Source organism: Alligator mississippiensis, chromosome 2 (assembly GCF_030867095.1).
Source record: "Alligator mississippiensis isolate rAllMis1 chromosome 2, rAllMis1, whole genome shotgun sequence".
Taxonomy (NCBI): domain Eukaryota; kingdom Metazoa; phylum Chordata; order Crocodylia; family Alligatoridae; genus Alligator; species Alligator mississippiensis.
In genome coordinates this window covers 241,347,289-241,364,748 of record NC_081825.1, presented here as the reverse complement: position 1 = coordinate 241,364,748, position 17,460 = coordinate 241,347,289, and the positions used below count along the sequence as shown (strand labels likewise).

The 17,460-nt window shown below is 44.4% G+C and overlaps 1 protein-coding gene across 1 annotated transcript in view; it reads left to right on the top strand.

Moving 5' to 3' along the window:
• The window catches only part of BAHD1 (bromo adjacent homology domain containing 1), a 60,665-nt gene that overhangs the window by 11,391 nt on the left and 31,814 nt on the right, over positions 1-17,460 (top strand). The gene's annotated exons all lie outside the window — the stretch shown is intronic.

The following is a 17,460-nucleotide window of genomic DNA, read 5'->3' as shown; positions in this document are numbered from 1 at the left end:
TTCTGTAAGCTTGCTGCTGGGGCATTCCTCTGGCACAGCTCAAGAAAGGTGACTTTCCTAATGTGGAAGCTCAGGCGCTACTGTTGATATGCTAGGTAGCCCCACGCTTGTTTGTTGTTCTGCTCCAGAGTCCCTGATCAGCCCAGGAAGATTTCAGTCTTTGCAACTTGAATCAGCTACACGTTCTTCCAGATCTGCATGTGGCCTACATGTTCTCCTTAGCAAAGGATGCTGCTGTTTTTTTTTTTAATTCAGGACTTCCAACTGTAAGTACTTTAACTCTTAGAAACTTTCAGCCAGTTTGCAGTCAGACCGGTAGCTTCAAGTGTCTCCTGCTGCCACTCTGGCTTTGCTTCAATTGGCAGCTTTTGCAGCTTCAGGCATCTTTCTCTGTTAGAATTGACTGGAAGGAGATCAAACTTTAACTTGTATTTTGTCTACCTGTCTCTTGGCAGCCTGTACTCTTGAGTCTGCAGCTCTGAGTAGGTCATACTTTTGCCCCAGAGTGCTGTGCATGCTACTCTTGTCTTACTGTCCTGGATGTGTAAAGGCATTTTTCTTTCTAAATGTTGTACTTAATGTTTTCTGCCTTAACTTGTTTAGCATTTTAGGGTACACACTGACAAAGCAGCCACACTGCATCAAGGTGGGGGAGGAGGGGACTTACCAGCTGATTCCAGAGAAACTGTTTCATCTGTCTGCTTCTAACCCATTAGAGTAATGTACCTCTTTTATTTTTCTGGGGTAAATCATTAAACTTTTTTGCTTCATTTACTTCAAATTAGGATTGGACAGAGAGAACTTTTACATTGGATCTGCTGATATGAGCATATTACACTCCTGAGCATTAAATCCCTTCTTCCTGTTTAACAAAAAAATGTGATTTTTAGGTCTGTCCATGGCCCAGTGCACTTTGGTCATGCTGCACAATCGATACTTCTGAGGTTTGATTACTTGGTACAGGTATGATGCTGCTTTTGAGCCACATCACCTGCAGAAAAGGGTTCAAAATTCTGCTTACTTGTTTTCAGGTGTCTCCCTCTTTCTTGAAACTGGAGGAGGAACACTGAGTTTTTAAAATGTTGATAATGTCATCTGTGAAGGACATCTTGTAGCTCTTTTTGCCATGCTTTTATCCCATGCTTTTGTCTTTGGGATTCTAACGTGCACATCTGTCCAACTTTGAAGGGGATACCTAAAAATCCTTTTGGAGGCACCCCAAGAGCGTTTTGTAGATCAATCCCGTATCATTCTGAAGGATTTTCTCTTGAAGCAGCTTAAGTTAGGCTCCTGGTGGATCCTTCCTGAGGATCTGTGTCGACAGTAAAGCTGAAATCTTTGGATGTTTGGTATGACTGATATATCCATCAGATGAGATGTTATAGTAATTCTGAAGGTGGGATGAGCTGAGAAGCTCTAAATGCTCCACTCCACATAGATGTAGTATGTGTCAGTGTGTGTTAGCTCATTCTCCCAGTTATTCAGGTTGATGCCGAAGTGTTGTTGTGAAGGTGGAGGTATTTTCACATAGTACAGTTCTTTCAATCTCCATGCAGATTGAAGCTCCTAGCGTTATAGTATTCACTAAAAGTCTCTGAAGCTGCTCCTAATGCCTGTGATAAAATGAGCTTGTTTATACCGTGTCAGTGGTAGGTTTGTTGGGGAAGGTATCTGGTACTGAGCAAGCATCCATCCATCCATCTGGGTCCACTGATGTGCCTCAGATCTAGAAGTTTGCAGTGAGGCTGTTCTAGACGCATCCCCAACTCCCACTCTTTGAGTCTTGGGCCATTTGTAGGCGACACTTTAAAGAGGGTTTAAAGTGGGTTAAATGCCTTTTGCACTGCTTTAATAGTGTTGCTGTTTGCATGAGTTTGCAAATTCGGCGGCGTATTGCATGTTATTCAAGTTGCTGTAGCACATTTGGCGGCATAATACACCTTAAATTACTTTGGGATGCAGCAAATGAATTTGGGGCACTGCAAAGTAAAACACCCGCGAGGAGTTTTAGTTTCCTACCCTATAGCCGCGGAGGGAAGTACAGCTCGCGCAGGGGGGGGGGGTCTGCAGACAGACTGTGCAGGCAGCCTGGGAAGGCAGGCTCCACAGAAGAAAGAAAAAAAAAAAAAAAAAAAGCGGTGAGCCTGATCTTTTTTTTTTTTTTTTTCACGCCGGAGCCTGCCTACTTGCCTGAGCTATGTGGGGGCTCAGTGCTTCCCTCTGTGTCTGTGCTGTACCCTGGGACTGCCCAAGCCAAGTGCCTGTGGGCAGGTGCTGCCTGCGGTGGGGGGGGGGTCCCCCACCCAGCTCAGGGACCGCTTTGCCCACCAGCAGCTTGGTCTCCCTGCCGCTGGAGAAGTAGGTAAGGATCAGGCTCCGACATGGGTATACACGACACGGGGATTTACTTCGCCCTAAATTGAAGCAGTGTTTTTCAAAAACTCTCTCTCCCTTAAGGGCAGACGTATTTTTTCTTCTAGGTTGACCGATCTCATACAGTGGGCTTTAAACTAGCTTCACTGGGGGAAGGGGCCACTCTGAGTGGAGAGGATGCTTCACCAGCATGCAGGGTGACAAGAGAAAGGGATGCCCAGGTAAGCAACAACGTCCTGGGAGTGCAGGGGAGGCGTGTGCACCCTCAGGTGGCCTCAAGTGCCTCTACGTTAAAGCTCGTAGTATGGGGAACAAGCAGGAGGAACTGTGCCTCCTGATTGCGAGTAAGAATCCAGACTTAGTAGGGCTCACAAAAAGCTTGTGGGACCCTACCCACGACTGGGCAGTGTGCATTCGGGGATACACCATATATAGAAGTGACAGGACAGAGAGGAAAGGTGGGGGGTCACGCTCTATATCAAAGAGCACCTCACATCATCAAGGATTAGCTTCGGGTTAGAGGAGGGTCGGGCGGAGACCCTATGGGTCAAACTACAAGGAGGGCGTGTCAAAAGGGACCTTATGGTGGGTGTCTTCTACAGGCCACCCAACCAGGGGGAAGAGCTGGACTGGGACATCTCCGGTCAGCTTATGGAGGCAGTTAGGTCAAGGGATGTCATTGTCATGGGTGACCTAAACTACCAAGACATTTGCTGGGAGGAGCAGACAGCCAGGTCTGACCGCTTGCATAGGTTCCTGGCTTTATTACAGGACCTTCACCTTACCCAGGAGGTGCACAGCCGCACTAGGCATAATGCCTTGCTGGACCTGGTCCTGGCCACGGGGGATGACCTGGTGAGGGGACTGCAGGTCCCTGACCACCTGGGCAATAGCGATCATCACCTGCTGGATTTCACTATCCAACGCAGGGTGTCAAGGGCTTACAGCAAGACTAAAGCCCTTGACTTCAGAAGAGCCAACTTCAATGAGCTTCAGAGATTATTGGGGGAGGCACTGAGGGCCCAGAAGGCAGAGGAAATGGGAGTCCATGAGGAATGGTTGTACCTTAAGGGGACGATGCTCCAGGGCTCAGTCCTCAGGCCCGCACTGTTTAACATCTTCATCAGCGACTTGGACAAGTGGGTGGAAAGTACATTGTCCAAGTTTGCTGATGACACTAAGATGTGGGGTGAGGTGGACACTTGAAGGGAGAGAGAGGCTGCAACTATATTTAGACAGACTACAAAAGTGGGCAGATGAGAATAGGATGGGGGTTTAGCATAGATAAATGCAGGGTGCTGCACCTTGGGAGAAGGAGTCCACAGCATACATACAGGCTGGGGAGTTCCCCTCTTGAAAGCACAGAGGTGGAAAGGGATCTTGGAGTCATTATTGACTCCAAGATGAACATGAGCCACCAATGCCAGACCGCAGCCAGCAAGGCCAGCCATACCTTGTCATGCATCCAAAGATGCATCTCAAGCCGGTCCAGAGCGGTGATACTCCCCCTCTATGACGCATTGGTCAGGCTGCAATTGGAGTACTGCATCCAGTACTGGGCGCTGCACTTTAAAAAGGTTGTGGCCAGCCTGGAAGGAGTTCAGTGGAGGGCCAACAGTTTGGTGAGAGGGCAGCAGGACAGGCCCTATGAGGAGAGACTGAAGGACCTGAACCTATTCAGCCTCGGCTAGAGGAGGCCGAGGGGGGACCTGGTGGCTGCCTACAAACTCATCAGGGGAGATCATCAGCAAATAGGAAGAGCCCTGTTCTCCCCAGCACCACCTGGGGTGACGAGGAACAATGGTAATAAGCTGATGGAGAATAGGTTTAGGTTAGAGATCAGAAGGCAATATTTTACAGTTAGGGTGGCCAGAATCTGGAACCAACTTCCCAGGGAAGTGGTCCTCGCCCCTACCTTGGGCAAATTCAAAAAGAGGTTAGATGATCACAGTTTCTCTCCTGCCCAGGCAGGGGGTCGGACTTGAAGATCTACAAGGTCCCTTCCGACCCTACTTCTATGATTCTATGATCACCTGTCTGGGATCTTGTGAACCCAGCATTAATTCCTGCCTGTGGCAGGGGGTCAGGCTAGATGATCTGATCAGGTCCCTCCTGACCCTAGCTACTTTGAAATTATGAGACTTTTTCAGTTTAGTGTGAAGTAAACCCCCGTGTCACCTGCAAACGGCCTTAGGTCTGAGATCAGTTGCATGGGACGGGGCAATACCAGAATAGTGCTGTTGATGAGCTTCTGGCTCTGATGTGCCTCCGAAAACTTAAGCAGGCAGGTTGTGCTCAGTCCTGTCTTCCCCGGACCTATTTGTGGAATACTGTAGAGACCAGGGGTTCCCAAAGTTTCACCCCTGAAGAGCCATTTCAAAGGGGTGGTCCTGGCTGGTAAGTTGCAGCCAAGGGGCTTGTGGGCTGCATTTGGTTCTCAGGCCATACTTTGGAAATCCCTGCTGCAGACAACCCCAGTACTCTTCCAGTTCCACGGTCAACATGCTGTATTGACTTATGGAGAACAAGTAGGTCAGTTTGGAAATTAGCACCACTTAGACTCCTCAGAGACCAATGAAAATGGTTCCGGGGCCTGAACAGATCATCTAGCCTGACCCCCTGCCACAGGCAGGAATGAATGCTGGGTTCACAAGACCCCAGACGGGTGATTGTCCAGCCTCCTCTTGAATTTGCCCAAGGTAGGGGCAAGGACCACCTCCCTGGGAAGTTGGTTCCAGATTTTGGCCATCCTAACTGTAAAATACTGCCTTCTGATCTCTAACCTAAACCTATTCTCCATCAGCTTATGACCATTGGTCCTTGTCACCCTAGGTGGTGCTGGGGAGAAAAGAGCTCTGCCTGTTTGCTGTTGATCCCCCCCCGATGAGCTTGTAGGCAGTCACCAGGTTCCCCCCTCAGCCTCCTCTTGCTGAGGCTGAACAGGTTCAGGTCCTTCAGTCTCTCCTCGTAGGGCCTGTCCTGCTGCCCTCTCACCAAGCGGGTGGCCGTCCTCTGAACCCTCTCCAGGCTGGCCACATCCCTTTTGAAGTGCAGCGCCCAGTACTGGATGCAGTACTCCAACTGTGGCCTGACCAAAGTCGCATAGAGGGGGAGTTTCACCCTCTCTGGACTGGCTTGAGATGCACCTTTGGATGCATGACAAGGTATGGCTGGCCTTGCTGGCTGCGGTCTGGCATTGGCGACTCATAGATTCATAGAGGAGATTCATGTTCATCTTGGAGTCAATAATAACTCTGAGATCCCTTTCCGCCTCTGTGCTTTCAAGAAGGGAACTCCCCAGCCTGTATGTATGCTGTGGATTCCTTCTCCCAAGGTGCAGCACCCTGCATTTGTCTACGTTGACCCCCATCCTATTCTCATCTGCCCAGTTTTGTAGTCTGTCTAAATCTAGTTGCAGCCTCTCTCTCCCTTCAAGTGTGTCCACCTCACTCCACATCTTAGTGTCATCAGCAAACTTGGATAGTGTGCTTTCCACCCCCTCATCCAAGTCGCTGGTGAAGATGTTCAACAGTGCGGGCCCGAGGATTGACCTCCTAAAGTCCCTTCCAGTCCTCACTTTCTATGATTCTGTATGTCCATAGAAAGGGAAGTGCAATGCAGCATAGACCTGACTTCCTGTGGATTGTAGCAGAAACCTGTGAAAGCAGATGTAGTTTACTCCTCATTAAGGCCCAGTATCATGACGTCGGTGAACATTGTTGATCCTTTGAGTAAGGATGGCTGGTCTCTTCCATGCTTTTCCTGAGAATCAGATGTTGTAGAAAACACCTCATATCATTCCACATGGAGTAATGCCAGCATTATCAACTGACACACCATACCATGTAAATATTGGAGCATCCATGTGACACACATGCACATGTGGCTATTTTTCTTAGCCCATTAATAAGTCCTTCACCTTTATGCTGGTATTCCAAACCTCTGAGCTACTTCAGATAAATACTGTTGTCAAAAACAGTAGATTGCAAGAATGTGCTTCCATGTCTTTGCAAATGTGGAAGTCCCGTCCTACCTCCAACTATCTCCTGCTTGAGTCTTGGGCTTAGCATTGCCATCCATGTGCCGTTGCAACCACAATAGAGTCAGATATTTCATGACTTTATAGGGCCTATAAAAGGAGTTTCATACCTTAGGAAAGTTCTGAACTTGCCAGTGGGGATTAGTCCCAGAAAGGTGTGAGGTGTACGACTTAGTAGCGTTTTTACCTGTAGAAGAGTTGTAGGTCACTTTCAGAGATTTTTATGGCTACTTCTGAGCCCTGTATTTTTTACATGCAGAGGGGGACACAGTCATCCAATAAAAACTTTAAAATGTTATAATTGTTCTTTATAGCATGTGACCTACCACACTGTCATGAATTACATATAAAGATTTTTATCAGCACCTGTTGGGAATACTTTGTAGTGGCTGTCATGTGTGAGAGAATGCTGTTAGCCTGAAATGGTGACACCAACACTTAGTGCAGCACATTGCCATGCTTTCCAAATCCCAAATTGCAAGTAGGTTGCATGAGTTCTACATGACTTATTTAAAAAAAAAAAAAATGATAGTAAACAAAGTTTACTAAATATTTCTTATTGTAATGGCAGGTCTCCACTCATGCATGCCCAGACCATTATGCAGCTCCTCGGTGAGCTACTCCCATAACTAGAACTCTCATGATACCTGTTAAGTCTAAATGAGTAGCCGTTCAATCCGAAGCTTTCTTTCCTCAAGCTGTACAGGAATGTTAATGCCTTAGGCTATTTCTACACTTAACCTGCTCTGTCACCAGCAGATCTCCAGGGTCTGTGCACAGCCATCTGTGGTTGGTGGTTCTGTGCAGCTGCTGAGTGGAGCTGTACTGCCAGTGTCAAGTGCATTCTAGGAAAGTAATAGCTGCTGAAGGTAGCGTGGAAGCTCCTAGGAGGTATCTGAGTATCTACATGCACCTTCTGCTAGATACCGGGCAGGAGCTGAAGCCTCACTCTAGTCAGCAGAGGTAGATCAACTGATGACAGGAGGCGTCTGCTGTTGCTGCTGGAGAACCTTGGGAACAGGGGGACACTCTTAACAATAGTTAAGTTCTGCCAGCCAAACCTTGTAGCATAAAGTAGGCCTTAATACCCATTCAGAGAGTTTTAAATGTTCGACTTAATTTGCAACTTTACAAGATGAAACAACAGTTTGAATTGCTGAATCTGAAACGCTGTCAACCTAGGGAAGTCTTACAGCCCCAGTTGCTGTGAAAAATCAGTATGTTGAAATTTGTAGTCTTAAATGAACAAATACGAAGCCAAGCACCTTTTAAGTAAACAAATGTCAATGTGCAAACACAAATTAAACTACTCCTAAACCAGAACACCATCCTCTGCATCTGTGCACATGCAGACACAAATTGATATATATTGTATTGAGAGATATAACAGCATAGCTAAATATATAAGCAGATCCACATTCTAGTGGACACCAAATGGATTCTTGAAATAGCAGAATTTGTGCTGTTCATGATGAATTTCCAGTGACTCGTTTCTGAATTGCTTATATAAATCTTAGCCGGTGGCTTCTGTACTTTTTAAATATGTTCTCTCAATTGTGTTGCGTAGTATGCCCTTTCTGGAGCTAGACTTCTAAAGCCTTTTCTATCTTGGAGTTTCTTCTTGGTTTGTGTTTTATATCTCAGACAGTATATTGCCAGTCTATACGTGCTCCATATGAAAAATACACTCGGGTCTCTATGAGAGTGTTGCATTCCAAAAAACCCTTGTATAAAGCGAATTCACATAAAGCTAATCCATTATTACATGCATGGCCATGTTGCATGCCTCTTCTCATAAAATCAAATTTTTCTTGCGCAAAGCAAATTTCTGGTATAAATAAGGTTGTCACATATAAGCGAATTCACACAAAATAAATTTGCATAAAGAGAGGCCTGAGTGTAGTGCACTTCGTCTGCACCCCTTGTATTGGGACAGTCCGGAGAATCATGGCCCAAGAGTAGACTTGGCTTCCCAACTTGCCATGATCTTCACCCTCAAATATTAAGCAGCACTGATTTCCCATCTCTAAATTCAGGCTAGTTACTCCCTTTGCCTAGCCTGTCCCTTTGGACAAAATTGTGCCCATCAGAGTAGGGCTCTTTAGCAGACTATAGCAGGTCTGACAGCTGCTTAAGGTTACAGGTTGTGATATGTCGGGTCCACCTGTGGATTCCAGGGCCCATTAAGTGATTCATTTTTCTGCATGCAGCTCCACCCCTAACTGCTAGTAGTTCTGGAATACAGTTGTATGTTGGGCACTTAAGTTTTAATTGCTTAATAATGAAAAAATGAATTGCCAGGCAATTAACTTTAATCATTAAGTGGCTGGTGGGGATTCAATCTTAGTCTGAAGTGTTAGTAACTTCTGTTTTTGGAGCTAAAAATTGAATAATCTGGTCTCTGCAGAAGTTTGACAGAATTTTGGAGTTGATGCTGTGTTCTATTTTTCAAGCTAGAGGCAGCCATAAAAATTCTGAGAACAGGTTTCTTTTCTTTTCTTTTTATGGAGTGAGTAATAAGAATGTGTTGTTAAACATCCTCTCCTTTGTGAAGATCTGTTTAATAAAGATATGCTCTTTGTTTTTTATTCAACTTGAATTAGTCTGTGTTCAGGTATATAGACCAGACTGTGCCAATGTCACTTTAAGAAGTAAACAGCATATTCTCTGCTAAGAAATCATGAGGTACTGCAGCAGCATCCTAATGTGCTAATTTTTGAGTGCCTAACTTGCAAAAACAGTTGAGTTGTGAAATTTTTTGAGGAACTTCTCACTTACATTATGCACATTTTAAAACATTTTAAAGTCTATGGAGCGTGCTATAAGACAGTTTTGTAAGGGAATTTGCAGTACGGTTTTATCCGAGAGTCATGACTTCGATGCCACAATATTAATGTGTGTGTGTATATATGTATATCAGTGATATTAACAAAATCATCCTTTTTTGGCATTCAGTTTGTTAAATATAACCTAGTCACTTTTCATCATCTTTATAGCAAGTTTGGATGTTGAGTGGCAGCTTCTTGAAGAAATTTATCATGTGGCCAGCAGATTCTAGGAATTAATATGATCTTGGTAGCTAATGACCTATAATAATGCTGAGGCATTCAGCTTGTACTGTACTGTCTGACAAGTCCTGAAAACTCTGGTCTAAGCAAACTTATACCTGATTTCCCAGGATGCCTCAGAATGAGAATTCTGTGAGATTATACCTCTGGGGAAAAACAATTCCATTACTTTTGCATTTGTCTCAATTTGTAGAATGAAAATCAGTGAAGTCTGTTTCAATTTTAAGGGCTATTTTTGTGTTCCAGGCTCCTTGTTTGTTGTCAGCACTCAAAGGAGAATGAGGGTTTGATTAAACTTTTCCTGTGGAATTTTTTTTTTTTAAAATAGGGAAACTGTTCTGTAAAAGGTTTTTGTACTAAAATGTATATTCTGGGTCAGAATTGGGTTGTCTTTTAAAAGCACAGAATTATTGAACACGTTTTCTTTCACTACCTGTTTTTCTTATTTTAGGCATTGGTATAGAGTAACTGTTGTGTAGTTGTCCCAGGGTATGGATGACTGGGGTGGGGGGGGGTGAGAACAGAAAAACATAATCAAACCAAATATTGACTATTACTTTGAGAAATAGCTGTGGCACTTGTCTATAAGAGAGAACAGTTACCTGGCCTTATGAATACTGCATTTTGAAATTCCACAGATACCTTCTGTCTTGTGTTTTTACAGTAGCGCATTCTTTATTGAAAATACAGGTGGACATTGGGGCTATAGTAGGTGGATAATATTCCATGAACTGAGAGAGAATGGGAATCCTGCTTGCTATGAAAAGGATGATAAATACTTATTGAGATTTTGAAGTCTTAACAGTAAAAATCAAACAATGGGTACGTGCTAAATTTATATCTCCTAAAAACCTGGCCAAGATGTTGACACGTTTTCTTCATAACATAAGGTTGAGTAATCATATTTTTCCTACCATATCTGTATCTCATACCTTCTTATTGCAGAAGGACATTGTGAGTTTAAATAAGATCTGTAAAACAAATTTTGATGCTTATAACACCTTTGAATCATTACACTTTAAGGTCCAGTTATCACTATTCTCTTTCATACTTTTGTTTTCTCTTATCACCTTATTTCATGAAAAGTAATGAGGAAGTTTCGCTACCCAGTGCTGCAGTATTTCAGGTTTGAGTATTCATGCGGAATGCATATTTTCTTTGTTTTTTAATTTGTTTTTTCAAATTGTGGAAACATTTATGAGATTAGACAAAGTTGTTTAAATGTTATGGTAAGTCGATAAGCTGATAACCATTCATTGCTTCTAAGGCCCTGCTTTTCCCTCAAGTTTCCCTTGAGTAAGCTTTCCTTAGGTTCCCTGTTTGCTTGTGATTCTAGTCATAAGGTCACCTTGGGAAGGACAAGAGTCCTATGTAGCTGTCATCTTTAAGATTTGGGTGTGCTATAGGATCTTTTTCTAATGACAGAGCTTTCATACTAGGAAGGTAATCTTGAGGTACCAGAGCAATGAAGATCTTTGATTCAGAGAGAGTAATAGAGGAAGGGGAAAACATTTCCCACAGTGGTTTCCAGTAAGTGTTCAGGATGGCCAGTATTTACACTCCAAACCTGGGAGGAATTAACAAGTTTTTACCCTTCCTAAAATTCATAAGTGCAGTATTTTTTGTGCGTCTAAAAGAGTACTGTGCTTATTTATGCTACAGAGAAGAGCTAAGTGTTTTATATGTGTGAGATTGCTTTGAATATTATCTTTCCAAACATTATTTTGAAAGAATTCAGTTTTTTTGTTTGCCCACACAACTGCAAGTGTTGCCAGAATTTACTCTTTCTCTTTTGCTGGAAAGGTGAGAATTTAGTTTAGAATTTGTGTATGGCAAAGCAGAGGCATGCAGTTTTTGAACCAGTGGGTTAACCTAATTGGTGTAGTTCTAAAACATGACTAGTTAACCTTCATAGTTACTTCAGCAGTCTGGTTACCAGCAAGTTTCTTAATGGACTGTACTCATCTCAGCTGTCAAGTATGCAGCTTTTTGTTGAAAGCTACTTGTCTAAAAACATTTCAGTGGCTGGTTGTGTATAGCCAGGTGATGTTTGGCAGTTTTCCTCACAGCAGTGGTTCTCAGTAGAATCAGTTTGCAGAATCTGTATGTAATCAGAGTTCACATTTATTTATCTGTTAAGATTACAACACTTAACTCTCTCACTCTAAAGACTCCAGAGGAGGGCAGGGCACAAACACACTATGTTGGTGGCATGAGGGGCATCTGACAGATACTGCTTTTGAGAGCGGATACGAAATGCCTGTCTTATAATTAAGTTTCATTTTCAGTTTTAAAAGGAAACTGCAGTGTCAGGCTTTGCAAACACTGGTCATAGCATTCCTCTGTGGAGTTCGGCAAAGTTTCACATCTCTCTTAATTGGAAAACTTCAAGTCAACACTACAGCTGAATGCCCTGTTTATGGGCAGTCAGCTAGAGATAGTGATAGTGGTGGAGCTGGAGTATTGTAGCTGTCTGTGATGGACCAAGAAATGTACAAGAGGCAAAAATTTATGATACCATTTTTATTGGACCAGCTGTATGGTTGGGAGATTGTCTGAGCTTTCAGGTATGAAGTGCCTTTCTAACTTCTCTCCCAACCACCCAGTTGGTCCAGTAAAAAAAAAAAAAAAAAAAAAAAGAAAGAAAATTATAAAACCTTTGCCCCTTGTACAGCTTGAGATGCTGACTTTTCAGAAAAGCAGATCCTGACTGCTGAGTTTGAGAAGAATTCTGCATTTCTTTAATGTAACGCCATTGATTTCCTTTGGGGCGGGGGGTGCTCAGTATCTCGTGAAATTATACCTAAAATTAGTCCGAGTAGGGATCCACCATCACTTGCTTCTTTCAGACCTACATTTTGAATTCATCCCCTCCAGAGGTAAGGGATGAACGTTGGTTTCTCACCAATGTAATCAAAGGGCTAAATCTTTTAAGCCAGTGGTGCTCAGAGTTTTGGCCTTCAGGCCATTTGAATGGCACTGGGCTGATCCACAGGCTGGTCCATGTCCCCTGTGCACTGGGATCAGGCCCTGGGGCCCCACGCTGCCTTCAGCAAGGATGGACCCTACAGTACCCTAGCGTGCCCAGGGCTGCCGAGCTCCCTGCAGGATCTCTGGATTATACAGCACCAGGAACTGGATCTGGCCAAGGGTTGAGCACCTCTGTTCTAAGCAGTCCAGATGTCAACCCTACTACATACATGTGCTGGAAAGCATGACTGAGATTACCACCATCATCGTCTGTGGTGATCCCAAGCGGTCTCTAAATATTATCTCCATTTCTGGCTAGTAGATGCCTTACTTAGATGCCTTACCTTGAAACTTTGCCACAATCCCAGTCCTCTTTCTCTTCCCCTCCCCAGGCTTCTGAACTGGAAAAGATGCTTTGTCTCCTTACCTGCTGCTATAAGTTTCTACAAGTGTTAACTGCTTCAAAGGACTATGAAAAGAAAGTTCTCTTTTAGCCAATTCCAGCTCTTATTTGGTGTGTGCATGTATTTTTAAGAGGGGGTTCCTTTTCCCATGTGAATAACTCCAGTGCCTGCCTCTTCCTCGGGGCTTTGAGCAGTTGTATGAAACGGATGTTCTTGACAGTTTTCACTAATGGTCTGAATTCTGAATCACTTGAGTAGAACTGCCTGGAATTATGTTGATCTTACTATGCTGTTGCCTGCAAAGGCTTTGATCAACAACAGATGCACCGAGATGTTCTGCAGACTCAGGAAAATAATGCTCTGTTGCTTTCTACTTGGGTTATATTTGAAAAAATACGTAGCTGGAAGGGCTAGAAATCTTAAATTCTTCTGCAGCAAAGCAAGTAGATTTTTCAAGTTTTAATTGCACCTTTAAAAATAAACTGGTGTTAAGTGAAGGCTTGGAGAGTAATGAGCACTGGTGTTGGTTTTTACCAAGTGTGTGAAAGCAAACTCCAGCTAGAAGGTTCAATCTATTTTTGATAATTCTCTCATCTCACTGCCTAAATCTTATTTCTGCTACTGCCATTATTTCTGTAGCACATTGGCTGAATATTGTTTATCTTAGCTTGGGAGCAAGCTTGATTAGAAGTATAGTTTTGACATTGGGGAAAACATTTTCCAAAGAGAGAGAATCACTCAAGCCAGAAGAAGATCATCTGTTTAATGAGAAAGCAAGAAAAGTTTTCCTTAAAATTGGAACTGAAATATTATTTCATATATGATGTTAGCTCCTCTATGATCTATTCCACCTCCACAGGTATCAAAAAGAAGCATTTCTTTCCAAGCAGAAGTAAAATGCTTGATTAATTTATAGTTAACATGTAAAAGATTCTCTTTGAGAGCTAAATTTGAAATTAGCAGTGTTTGATCTTTTCCACCACGTACTCAAGCTCTTTGTGAAAGAAATGGGTTTATATCAGTGGAAATTGAGGCCAAGAAGTTAAAGTTCTAAATCTAAACCTCTATACCTAAAACTCTCTAAACCTTTATATATTTGTACAACAGCATGTAGAGGTATGACAGTAGCATGTTCTTGCAAAAACATGTTGGCTAAGATTACAGTACCAGTAAATATGCAACTAGATGGGCATTTGCATGTCCTCAGCCAGAACATGACCTGGGGATCCCAGAGCGTTTAGGCAAAACGTTGATTTGGGCAACACATTTTTGTTTAGCTTTACTACATTGCTTGGCCTTTCCTCAAATATTGACAAGGTTTCAACTTGCCTGCTTTATACATGATAAGATCTTCGTCCTTGACAGTATGGTTGTAAATTAGTACTTTTTAAAAAACTTTTATTCATTGTGCCCCTGGAGAATAAACATACAGGAAGTAAAGCAGTTTGGATCTCTGTCACCGGGCAAGATATCAAAATAGATAATTAAGCATTGGAGAGATCCTCCACAGAAATTGGTTATCTAATTATTAGTCTGCAGGTCTGTCTCAAGTGTGCTCAAGTGGTCAGCTCATTCAAGTACCAGCTTCATTCAAACATGCTTAATTCTTAGTGTGAGCTCATGCTTGGACACCTTCAATGCTTAGGTTATTAATTGCTGCTGATTGTGAATCCTACAATTTATCCTACAATGCAGTTACCGTATTTCATGGTGTATAGGTTGACACAATGTAGAAGTCAACCCCATATTTCTGATCCAAAAAGTTAGGAATTTTGTAGATCTGGTGTATATGTCGACCTAGCTTTTTGGATCAGAAATATGGGGTTGACTTATACCGGCCCCTTTTCACCCTCGCTGTGGGCCAGGCACCCAGGGGGTGGACATGTGCCACTCACAGGGGACAGGGATACGGCCCAGCTCAGTACTTGGCTGGTGTGTCCCTATCCCCTGTGAGTGGCGCTGCCTGGGTTGCTCCAGCCGAGCATGGAGCCCAGTGCCGTTCGCAGGGGATGGGGGCATGCCAGCCGAGCCTGGTCTTGTCTGGTGCAAACAGTGCCAGGCTTGGTGCTCAGCTGGTGCGGCTGGGCTTGGTGCTCAGCAGTGCCAATCACAGCAAATGGCGCCTGGCTCAGTGCTCAGCTGGTGTGGCCTAGGCAGTGCTGCTCTCAGGGGATGCTGTGCCAGCTGAGTGCTGAGCCTGGTCCTGTCCCCTGTGAGCAGTGCTGGGCTTGGCACTAGGCTGGCACACCCCTATCCCCTGTGAGCAGTGCTGTCTGGGCCCCATCTGCTGCAAGCAGTGCTGCTGAGCTCCAAGCCCAGCCAAGCCTGGTGCCACTTACAGGGGACGGGGCTGGGCTCAGCACTTGGCAACACCACTTGCAGCAGACAGGGCTAGGCTCGGCTGGCACACCCCCATCCTCTGCGAGTGGTGCTGCCTGGGCTGCACCAGCTAAGCGCCAAGTCCAGTGCCGTTCTCAGGGGACAGTGATACGGTATATAAGTTGAGGTTGAATTTTAAGAGTTAAAAACTGGGCTTTAAAATTTGACAATACACTGTGAAATAGGTATGGGGCAGGGAGTATTCTGAAAGCTAGTGGTATAGACTAAAATTAACATGATCTTTGAAAGACAAAGTGTGAACAGTTCTCAACCTAAGCAAAATTCCCTTTTTTGGCTCTGTGATGGGCAGAAAGGATTCCAGGTCACACGTTTCTGAACTTAATACATGTCCTGTGCCTTCTTCAGTAAGCATTTGCAAACCTCTAGGAATGTGCTCGTATATTATTAGGTCTGTACATACAATGTGTGATGGTATAAAAAGTAAGCCATTGAGATAGGGCAAAATCCACATTTAGACAGAATCAGTTACCAACACCTGCACATCCAATACACATACGTGGATTACTAATTCATATACCATACCCCCCCCACACACACACACACACTGATATCTATATATGTGCATATATATGTGTATTCACTAATTCACACACATACCATCCACCTACACATACACACAGGTGAGTTTCTAAGTTGGGTGTTGTAATGTGTATGTATGCATGTGCTTGGGATACTTGGGGAAAGGTTAAGGTAAGAAAGTAGAAGTGTAAGGAGTTAAAGTTACCAGGACCAGGATTAGAACCAGTAGACTACAGGGGCCTGGGCCGAAGAACTGAGGTTCAGGGGTAACTTTAAGTTAATTGATCTTAATTGATTAAAAGACAATGGCCCAAAGCCTGGAGAACAGGGAAGCATGCTGGCACAGTCTGGGACTGGAGCCAGAGCTACGGGGGAGCTGAAAAGGTAGGTGCTGGAGAGGGAAAGTGGGACTAAGGGAAAGTGTGGGTGTTAAAGAGGGGCTTTGGGTGTGGGGGAGCCAGAGGATGGCTCCGGGGCAGCTAGAGAAGTTGCAGAGTGGGGCAGTAGGTGCTGGGAGCTGGAGAAAAGCTCCAGCTGCTGGAGAAAACCGCAGGAGCTGGGAAGCTGTGGGGTGGGGAGCCTGAAAACAAAGAGACGGACAGCAGAAAATAACAGAAAAAGCAGCAAGAGAGACTGAGAGGCAGCAGGGCCAGCGGAAAAGCAGAGAGAGGCAGCAGAAAGTCACAGGGAAAAGGCAGTAGGAATTGAGATTGGGAAACTAGTGGAGAGGGGTGGGGGCTGGAATTGAGGGAGAGAGTGAGAGAGAAAGAGGCTGGAATTTAAGATAAGGAAGGGACTGGCATTCAGTAAAACATGATCCAACTCGGGGTTGCAAATGACAGTGGTTTTATTGAACGGGGGAGATGGTGACAATGCCAAATTGGTTCACGCACGCACGCACGCGCACACACACACACACGGCAGCAGGGGTTAGAGAGGCTTGGTGCAGGGGCTGAAGTCCATGAGGAGAGAGAGACAGAGTCCGAATTGGAGGAGGAGCTGTGCAGGTAATATCTACCTATCCAGGCTGGAAGGGGTCCTTGTCCAGTAGGTATTGTCCAGAGGGGGGTCGCCAGCAGGGCCTCTGGGTGGATAGGTGGTGTGGCATGGTGCTGGTCCAAATGGAAATGGCATTCCCACTGGGTCTGTCTTCACTGCCCCTTTTTATAGGGGCAGACCTTGTGTGACCCTAGTGACAGGAGGCAGGCCCAGGCAAGGGTCAGTCCCAGGTGTACATGTGTGCTCCATGCAGGGATGTGCAGTTTTGGGTGTCTGTAATGGTGAGAGTTGCTGGTTTTGCAGGGTCCTTTGTCTTTCAAATGCTGGTCTTGTCTCTTTGCCTGGGTGAGGTCCGCGGTTCCTGGATGATTCAATGCGAGGTGATGGCCCAGTCATTACAGGCCATTCAGTTAGAGGCCTGCCACCATAGTATTTCAATAATTTTCAATCGCACTCATTCATCGGGGAACCAATTTACATGGGAGGGGTACGTGACTCGTACAGTTGCAACATGGGATGCCCAGGCAGAGGACAGAAGATGGAGGCTTGACATATAAAATGGAAACTTGACATGACTTTGGTTCACTTACAAACACAGGCCTAAACCATACACTATCCGTATGAAACAATAAAAATCAGTATGAAAATGCTAATAATACAATATACAACAGTAAAAATCAATACAAAC